Raw genomic sequence first — 11,521 nt, 5'->3', positions numbered from 1 at the left:
GTTGGTTAAAGTGTGCTTATAATAAAAAAAAGTGGGTAAAAAAAAGTTGTTTCATTTTATAAAGATCAAATTATAAGCTGGATAAAAAATTAAAAATCAAGTTTTCAGGCGTTTTTCAGGAGTTTGGATCTTGCATTCGAATAAAACAGTATCTGCTAAATAAAAGCTTTTCTCAATCCAACAAAGATGGCTGATGTGTACGCATATGTACTGTGTCAATGGTCATTGATCAATATAACTAGGAGTTTCGAAAAAAAATTAGTAGTGCGGTTGCCAATCATGGGTAAAATGGCGAATGTTGCATGTGTAAAGTGATCACTTAACCAGGTCATACGCCCTGTAAATACCCAGACTTCCATATTCATCTTCATCTATGTTGAGATGTTAAAATCTAAGATTAAAACTATTTCACGGCTGTCATTTTGTGAATGCTGCACCGCGCCAACTAGGAAGACGTCTGCAACATTCTTCGAGAGCGAATAACAATACTGTGGCGACATGAAAGTATGGCAATATGCCTGCACTGCAGAAAGGGAAGTATGTATAGTATTGCTGGATATGACTCAGCAGATATTCAAATCACCTAACGGCTACAGACTGTTAACATCAACACCTTCACACCATAAACATTTAATCTCAAATGGCAAGAGTAATCGTGAGACAACAATAATAGACAAATAAATGATATTATCTAAAACAATGTGCTAATTTAAATAAACATAATATATTATAACGTAAAAAAACCAAGATTTAAATTCAATTTATAATACAAAATATCACGTATGTATTTATAGATATAGCGTTTAATTTGTAGAACTCCATTTTAATTTATATATTAAATGTTAAAATCAAACACCGATTTTGAGAGTCTACAAAATTGTATTTTATCATCAAAAACATATAAAAAAAATTGTGACAATTGTTTCGCCTTGTTATGTCATTTTCAAACTTATCTTCACATTAGACTCTTATAAATCAGTGTGTGATGTTAACATTTAATATATAAATTAAAGCTTAATTTGAACGTAATAAAAAAAACTAAAGCTAAACCGAGAGTGCACAACGGTCAGTACTGTTAGTACTGGCAGTCTTGGTACTACTAACAGCATGAAGTTGGCAAAAAAAAGGATGAAAGAAGACTGAATGAAGTTTAAAAGCGCGGAAAAACTATGTATGCGAGGTGTTCGAATGATAAAATAAAATAAAAAATGCAAAGCTAAGTTAAGGTAAGAGAGGTGTTCAAATGATGAAATAAGGAAAACAATTCAAGGCTAAAGTAAGGTAAGGGAGGTGTTCGAATGATGAAATAAAGAAAGAAATGCAAGGCTAAGGTAAGGTAAAGAAAACCGTGATTAAAACCGATGATTTGCTTACAAAAATAACTATTGTTTAAATATGTTTACTTCAATTAATAAAATTCACTGCAAACATAAAATTTTAAAAAATCTGGCTAGTCTATTTTACGATAAACATTACCATTTGTTACAGAAACACGGATTGTAATTCTTAATTCTAATGGAAATTGTTTTCAATAGTTATTATAACATAAATGTACAATTGTTTATAACATACTTTTTTTTAATGTTAAGCTGTACAATTCCCGAACAAATAAAATAAAAATAAATAAATAATTCTATTAAACAATGTGAGGGGTCAGGTGACCATGATTAAGCAAGATAGAACTACTTGTTTTAAATATTGTAGATTAGATCGTAGAATTTTATTTTGATTGATAACAAGCCATCTTTTCCGGAAGGGTTAAATATTTGAATATTAAGATCTCAATAGATAATACGTTCATTTTCAATCAAGCAACTGAATGTGGGTTCTGACTCTGACACGTGCATTATTTATCGGAACAGATGGAAGCATAAGAAATTTAAATATCGTATGAGAGAAAATAAATATAAAATAATATTAACTGACTAAGTGCATGAGTCAGATAACACATATCGCTCACTCATTTCAAGAACGTCATAAATCAAAAAAAAAATTTAGGAGAACGTTTTAAAAGTTTAAAAATATAATACAATGTTAAAAATAAATATTAAGCCACTTACTGAACTTTTTACTGTGCAACAAATCTTTTAAGGAAAAACCTGAAGGTTTTTTCTCCATTTGAAAATATTAAGTATATTAAAAAAAAATTAAACAATACCTTTTCTTCAAAATGCAAAAACAACACTTTCTGCCCCGTAGCGGGTAAATATTAAGTTAAAAATATGGCGCTTTTCCTGGGATTTAGTACATTTTCTGGGCATTCCGAAAACATGCACAAGTAGAATTTGACGATTTTTGATTTATGACGTTCTTGAAAGGAGTGAGCGATATGTTTTCTTTTTTTCAATAAAAATTACATAATAAAACAAACAGGCGCGATAAATCCTTTGAGGATTTGAGGAACTCTTATATTATTCTTTACATCTCACCAATAGATGTCTCTAGTGAAGTTCTAGTGATTCAAGAACAAGGTTTCTAAATTGGTTCATATATAAAGAACTTCCAAGAATTTGAGAAGTGTGGTTGTCAATAATGGGTAGAATTGGTGAATGTTACACGTGTGTAAAGTGATAACTTAAACCAGCCGATGACGGTCGTCAGCCCCGTAAATGCCCAGACTTCCATATTCTTCTTCATCTTTGATGAGATGTCAAAAAATAATATGAAAATAACTCCTGTAATTGGAGATAATCCAGATTTTGTGAACAAGTATTTGGACACACTCAAAATGTTGTAAATAATAAGGTACATTTTGAAAAAAAAACTAATTTGCCTTTTTTATCTGAAGATGATCAAAATCTAGATTTTTCTCAAGGTACCCAAAAACAGACAAATTTTCTCATGACAAAAAATAGATACTTAGGCATGGTTATTAATAAAATCATCATCTAATGAGACATAATTGGATTTAAAAAAATAAAATATCCGAAACATGGAAGCTCCCTATTATTTCCATAATGAAAGACGATATCATCAGAATATTCGACAAATATAAAACTAATTGCATGGTGGTTATTTTTGTTAAAAGTTTCACACCAAAAGAGAGATGTTAGTTAACGAGGCAGAACAATGAACTTCTACACATATCAATTATACATTTATTTTTTCTAAGGTAATTATCACAATAATACGAGAACGCAGATACCCAGATAGTGATGTCTAAACAATTTAAAATGTCAGAAAAAAACCTATATAAATTTATGATGTTTATCCTTAGTGGTAAATACATTTGAACCTAATTAAATTATGCAAATTATGACTTTACATAGGTAATTTGAGTATCCGTTATCCGTAGAGACTCATCCATCAAGAAGATCATTTTCCACTTACACATTAATAATCTTGCTCTAGGAATATGCTAATTTGTTTCTACGTAAGTGTGTTCGTAATGTTATGTAGGAAGTAACTTTTAATATACAGGATGGGGTGTTCGATAACGCGTGTGAGAACTTTAAAGACAATTTTACACGTGAAACTTTTTCATCTCACGATGATAAAATACTAGATTTTATTACTATTATAATTCATTTATCTGATACTTAGTAAACACAATCGAAAATTTTATACATAAAAAATATTATTCTATAATATTTTATGTAATGCATAGTTATACAACTCTTTACGTTTATTTTTTTATATTTTATTTCATTTATCTTTATTCCAAACCTAGAGGTGAAGTGTGCAAGCCTCTAAGGTCCATATGGCATATATTCAAACATGAATACATTAATACATACATTATTTAAAATACGATGAAAAACGTAAGTACGTAGAGTAAATTATTAACAGAAATAAACGCATACGGAATCTTAATTGAAATTAAATAAAATTATATATATATATATATATATATATATATATATATATATATATATATATATATATATATATATATATATATATATATATATATATATATATATATATATATATATATATATATTGTTTATACATGTATACACATACATACATAAAACATACACACACACGCATACAGACGCATTATTTTCAGCATCATAAACAATTTACAATAGATTTTTTACCTGCCAAAAAAAATACAGGTTTTCTAGATATTATATTACCCGGAGGGAACGTCGACATCCTTGCGTAATACTCATAACTTAGATTAGTTTATGCTTTATGACAAAAAATAAAATTATTCAACAGTAGCATTGCGGATAATTAATTATACTAGGGGCGTATAATATAAAAGCAGAAATCGATAATAATAAAAAGTTACGCGCTCGCTTGCGTGCCGAGAAAAATCCACGGTTTGTTAGGGGGCTTTAGAATGGACCTCTAACCCTGATCCGTAAATTAAAACGAATAAATAGAAACTAGAAGACAAACGTCTTATTTTCATATAAAAATGTGGACAGACAGAAATTTTAGTACCAATTATACGTGAAAATTTGTATTTTCTTCGTTCGTATTCAGGAACGCGCTCATTATATAAGATTTACAACGCGAAAATATTCAAACGACCAGGCCGTAAATAGGTAAATGCAAACACAGCCTTGTTCACTCAATCCAACACAGAGCAATAAAGAACGCTTCAGTAAAAAAAAAGAGAAAAAGATTCCCAATATATTTTAACAAGCCGAGCATGTTAAGATTATTTATACAGCGAAAAAAGTGTGAAGGAATTTGTCGATCATCAATAATAGATACGTTTCGATACTTTTTATATCTCTCTATTATTTATCCGTTTTGGAATGGCTCGCTTTTTATTGTTCTACGCCAGTACAATTGAGTGGATGAAATTGATGATTGAATAAGTTGCGTCCAATTGACTAACGCAAATATCACGAAAGTTTATTCAAACGTGAACACATTATGTGCGAAATGTTATGAATGAACGGCACGACTTGGATATTTAGCAATAAAGGCTTATTTATGATAATTACAACGTACGTTTTAACCTTTTTTGAATGTGCATATATATTGCACAACGTTAAAACATGTTTGAAACTAGATTAAAGCTATATTTCGGTAATATTATCGGTCATCGTATAAAAATGACATTTATTTTAACTCATTAAAGTGAGGAAAAAACGATTATCAATAATCCAATGGATATTTTATTATTATAATATCAATGGATATTTTATCCATAATTCACATGAGGCGTTAGAAAATGACGCGGAATGCATCGAAACAACTGTAACAATAAATTTAAAGATATAGTGGTATTTAGCAAGTAAAATTCAAATTAAAAGTGGGTAGATATTATCACAAAGTGACTGTTGCACCAATTAGTGAACTCAATAATGTCATAGGATTGTATATATTTAAAAAAAAAAAATTTAAAAAACGATATGCATGTAGGAACATATTTGATAAAATTTGAATCAATTAAATTATATTTCCATCCAAGCTGCAAGGCTTTGGATTAAATTAATTCGCCTTACTACCAGATAATCTACAAGAGACGTTAAAAATATAACCATACTTCCATAGAACTGCAACCGTTCATTATATTATTTTGAATTATTTTTTAAAAATTGTTTTAATATGGTTAATAAAGTTTTTTTTAAATAATTTTTAATTAATTTTCCAGACATTTCAACTTACAACCTTCAAATTAATAACACTGTTCTCTTCAATAAAGAGACTAAGCTCTTGTGCTTGGAGAGGGACATACACTTATTTATGTAGGTAATACATGTTTTTGTGTTTTAATTTTTTTCCTTTCTTAGATCAATATTAATAATAAAACCCTTATCCGCACCCCAATGGTGCATAGGGCACTGCTTCATATAAGCGCAGTATAATCTTGATCGTTTACACATGAAGAAAGGAAAAGAAGTAGGAAATGAAAGCTTCAGGTACCAGTCCAGGGTACTATTCTTAGATTAACATATCGCTCACTCCTTTCAAGAACGTCATAAATATAAAACACTTGATTTCTCAGAAGAACGTTTTTAAAGTTTTAAAATATAATACAATATATCAAAAATAAATATCAATCCACGTATCGAACTTGTTACTGTGCAACAGATCTTTTAAGGTAAAACCTGAAGGTTTTTTCTCCATTTGAAAAATATTTAGTATATTTACACAAATAATTAAACAATACATTTTCTTCAAAATGCAAAAACAACACTTTCTGCCCTGTAGCGGGTAAATATTAAGTTAAAAATATGCCGCTTTTGCTGGGATATAGTACATTTTCTGGACATTCCGAAAACATGAACAACTCAAAATTGACAATTTTTGATTTATGACGTTCTTGAAAGGAGTGAGCGATATATAAAATTCATTTAATTTTTTTAGCACTTGAATGTCTTCATTTTTTTATGTCTATAGGAAGGTTGTTGAAGTACTAAGTTCCCAAATATTTAAAATTCTGTTGTTGTTTTGTTTGATTGTCTGGTATGGATATTATTGCATTTTACATCATACCTTTTAATGAATCCTCTTCCCCGCCTAAATGGTTATTTATCTACATTAACATCCACTTCCAATCGCTTCCTAACGCCTTTTACCAGTCTAGGGTAATACTGAATAAATATTAGAGTGAAAGATCACTTATATTTATTTGACCCCACCCCTCGGTACCTCCAGCATGGTAGCATGCTGACCATTACACTACGGAGGCGGACGTTTATACTATATTTTAAAGAAGTTTAAAAGAAAATAAAAATAAAAAACACAATTAAAAATGATCGCTAAGTACACAAGTGCGAGTAGATTCAGTGTGAGGCAGTAGGGCTCGCTATAAGAATTCAGTTTGTCCTTTAACGATACATTTCGCAATAAAAAACTGGATATATATGGACTCAATTACCAGCGATTGGTATTTTAGCGCTGTCGTGCAGGCGGCTGCGCACGCCGCGGGGCGCATGCGCCTCCCCCGGCGGAGGTGTGAAGCGTTAAGGCGCTCGCGGCACACCGTTTGGTGTTCCCTGGAACTCATGTGAAAACGGTCAGATAATGTTTGCATACATATTGCGTGAACAAGTATGATTCTTCCCTTTTTTATAGATGTCGTAAATCCTGCTTCTTATCGTTAGTTTTCACGGTGATACTTTGGTTTTCGTCCACCTCCGTAGTGTAATAGTTAGGGTGTTTAGCTACCGGGCTGGAGGTCCCGGGTTCGGTTCTCAGGGGGTTGAAAATAAATATTATTGAATTCACACTCTTTCATTTAATATTACCCTGGGCTGGTCCATGAAGCGCAGGAGTGATCACCCTGCCTTCATCTGTTGACAATACTATGCAGTGCCCTATGCACCATTGGGTGCAGATAAGGGTGAGAGGAAGAAGAAGATTTGTTCAATTTGTTTTTTTTTTTAACTTTCTTATTTTCAGTCTTGTTAACCTCAATCCCATGTCCCAAATTGAATGGAAATTACTCATGGGAATATTATATCCATAAGTATATGACTTATGTATGTAACGTGTTAAAAAAATATATATTTGACAGGTGTGTAGTAAACATTGATACTTGTTCAAAGCGAAAACATGCATGTCTTCCTAGCACTAAATAAAACACATTTTTTATACATCAACATAAATGAAAAATAATATGAAAGTTTGGGAATTTACAGGGCTTACGATCAATGATAGACAACTTTATACACAGTTAAAATTCACCATTCTAACCATGATTGACAACCATACTACTCAAATTTCGGAAGTCATATTAACGATTAAACTATATATAATATATTATAAATATGCTTCAATTGAAAAATCTTCCGCATCTTCGTCAACAGCAATGGTTGAAATGAGTAAGTTTTATTATTTTACAATGATTAAAGAAAACACTTCGTTTTTTACCACTTGAGTTTTATTATAGACTGCATGTTTCAGAAGTTAAACTTCCATCATTCAGGTCTGTATAATAACTAAAATATAAAATTGTTCTATAAATAAGGAGAGGGGAAAGTAAGGGGAAGGGGTTAGTCAAGGGACGGAGTTTGAAAACAAAGGAAAAATGGAAAGCAATGGTGAAGAATTTTGAAACAATATATTATTTAATAAATTATTATTAGAATTCAGGTTTTTTTGGATTTGTAAATTTTCAAGATAATTCATAATTTGGCCTTTATATGGAACAAGGTGTAATAATTTCATTTACTAAATTTATTTTTTTAATTTAACAAGCGGAAACCTTCATGGCATGTATGTAAAATACTTCCCCGAATTACATATTTTAAGCATACTGTAAGCAAAATGGGCAGATAAGCGAAATTCAGAGTTTGTGAACAAATATTTGACACTCAAATTATTGGGAATACAAATTTTAGTTTTCATAAAGAATATCATTCCACAATTGGAATACGATTGTATATTATTCAAAATATGGAGTGGGCATCAACAATACGAGACAATAAGTGATACATTTAATAAATTCAATTTTGAGAATCAAAATCAAACTATGCTTTAAATTATTTGAATAGTCAATTATATCGTCAAAATGCTAATAACCTCGCAGCGATGGCTACTATTTAAATTGGTTTATTTGCATAATATATTATAGTATACCTACCGACATGAGCGAACGTTTCTTTGCCATCACATATGCCTTTTGGTGATGAAAAATGCCATTGCGTCATACTGAAAACCGGAAAGCATCACTCCTTATTTATTGAAGTAATACCAATACAAAAAAAGCACACATTCTTTCAGAACTGGAATGGTTTGGGCGCCGTTTAAAAAAATCTACGAATGACGACATGCTTATTTACAAACAAAATAAACGGATATATTTGACATCTCACCAAAGATGAAGAAGAATATGGAAATCTGGGTATTTACAGGGATCACGACCTGACGTCATATTGACCTGAGTTCAAAAAATATTGATAAAGTTTCTACGATTTTCTTTATCTTTAAAGAGAGTAAATGATCTCACAATAAAAGATTTACGCCCTAAAGTTTTAAAGCTAACGTTACTGAGGACTCAATCATTAAAATTTAAAATGGGTTTCATGTATGCTAGAAAAACAATTTCATGTTTTTGCCACCTCTTACTTAAGAACGCAGACGAAGTTTTGTTTATTATTTCAAGAAAAAAAAATAGTTAAGAGTTTTTTTGCTCACTATTTTTTTAAGTCTTATAAAGAATTTCTGTCTTTAAAGATGAACTATAAGTAAATATTACATTTAATCGAAACGTTCTTAGTTTGGCAGCATCTATGGTTGAATTATGGTTGAATTTTATTTAGTGGTATACGCCCTTAATTTTAAATGTACACGAATTTTTCCACGAATTATTTCAAATACTCGGAGACGCCTTAAAACGTGGTTTTCAATTTTAATGAAGCTTAAAATTTGACCACTTATTTTATACACATTTAAATTTTTGTGAATAAAATAACTGAAAATGTTTTTATTTATGTTCTATGGCGCAAAAGTATTAAATTTTCAATGAAAAAAGTTGTTAACTATCAGAAAACCTAAAAGTACATATGAAAAAAGGTCTGAAGATGATGATTTCAGCAAAAAAACTATCAAATTTTAAACACATGTTTTTAATCATAAAAATAAACTGATTTTTCATTTTATTCCAGAGATGAATAAACACTAATAAGTTTAAGAAAATCCATGTGAATATTTATGTACTAAATTTCGTTTGCTTATAAAAACACCTACTTTTATTTGTATTTAATCTGTATTTGTTAATAACAAAGCTTGAAAAGTTATTAACTAATAAATCTACGCTATCATATTTTTCTTTATAAATCTTTACTGCAAAATACCTGTTCAAAACGTCAGATAACAAAATTAAACCATTTGACTTATGAATATTACATGAACTATTCATTATTCACATTCAAACTTTTATTCAAGACAAATAATACTGAAATATCTCAATTTTACTGCCAATTACAAGAACGCGAAAATTCGCTGAGCGAAAATGCACAATGTGAAGAAATTTAAGATACTGTTCACAATACTGCAACTCAGAGGAGATTAACGTTGGGAAAATCGAGCCTTTATTTCCGTATATGAGCCAAGAAGCGTGGGCTAAATAAACCCAGAGTGCCGTAAATCAGAAAACCAATAAAATTAATGAAACATTAAAGAAATTAGCCGACGGTTGAAGCCTACTCAAAGCAATTGTTTAAGATTGAGGAGCGAGCAGTCCGAATGTGGCGTTAATGTTTATTGCTGATTCCGTATGCCTATTATTTCGCCGGAGAGAGCGCATTTTATGGCCAAAAAGAATGAGGTGTACATAAACATATTAATTTCAAATAATTCATGATACTAATATAAAACATTGCTTTATATTTTTTTTCAAAACATATTACATACATATATGTCATATATTTTATATAAGTCATACATTTTGGGACATGGGATTAGGGTTTAGGTACAAGACTCGAACATAAATAATAAAGTTACAAAAAATATTTTTTTAAATAACCAAAACATGGCAAAATATAAAAACAATAAACAGCATATTTAAGAGAAATCAATGAGAAAAACATAAGGTAAAAACAAAAAATGAAAATATGACTAATCACTACATATATATATATATATATATATATATATATATATATATATATATATATATATATATATATATATATATATATATATATATATATATATATATATATATATATATATATATATATATATATATATATATATATATATATATATCATTCCATAAACGATTTTTCTACTCCAAAATGCAACACCAAGCAATTTCAGCAAAACTTCAAATATTTGGCAATCAATCATTTCAATAAACTCCCTAAAGAAATAAAAAAAATTGATGATATAAAAATCCTGAAGAAAAAAATTAAAGCTCTATACATTTAAATCTTAAAAAAAAAATATTATATCTTTTATTATATAACATTAAACCACGAGTGTAAGTCCCTTTCCAAGCACAAGAGCACAGACTCTTTTATGGAGAGGCACAGCGAATCGAAATATAAAAGTTCTCCATATGTATAAATGATTCAAATGTATTATGTTATAAATAAAAATGTAAATATATTAAATGAATAAAAAAAAATAATAAAATAAAAAAAATAAAGTATTTTTTCAGTTCATTTATTTTGGATCCCCGAATGGGTTCTATTTTATATATGTCAGGCAGACGTCTCAACAGAGATGAAGAAGACTATGGAAGTCTGGGTATTTACGGGGCTTGCGACCGTCATAGGCTGGTTTAAGTGATCACTTTACACACTAGTAACATCCACCAATTCTACCCATGATTGAAAACCATACAAAGAGAACACATTTTATGACCAAAAAGAATAAGGTGTACATAAACATATTAATTTCAAATATTTCGTGATACTAAATAAAACATTGCTTTTTTATGACATCTCAACAAAGATGAAGTAGACTATGGAAGTCTGGGCATTTACGGGGCTTACGACCATCATAGGCGGATTAAAGTGACCACTTTACATATAACATTTATTAATTCTACCTGTGATTGACAACTGCACTACTCAAATTCTTGGAAGTTCTATATATACATACATATGTTCCAATTTTGAAACATTGTACAAGAATGACTATAATTTTCACTAGTGAC

Source organism: Brachycentrus maculatus, unplaced genomic scaffold (assembly GCF_059751285.1).
Source record: "Brachycentrus maculatus isolate JH-2025_06_01 unplaced genomic scaffold, ASM5975128v1 h1tg000226l, whole genome shotgun sequence".
NCBI lineage: Eukaryota > Metazoa > Arthropoda > Insecta > Trichoptera > Brachycentridae > Brachycentrus > Brachycentrus maculatus.
Note: the sequence above shows the minus strand (reverse complement) of the source record.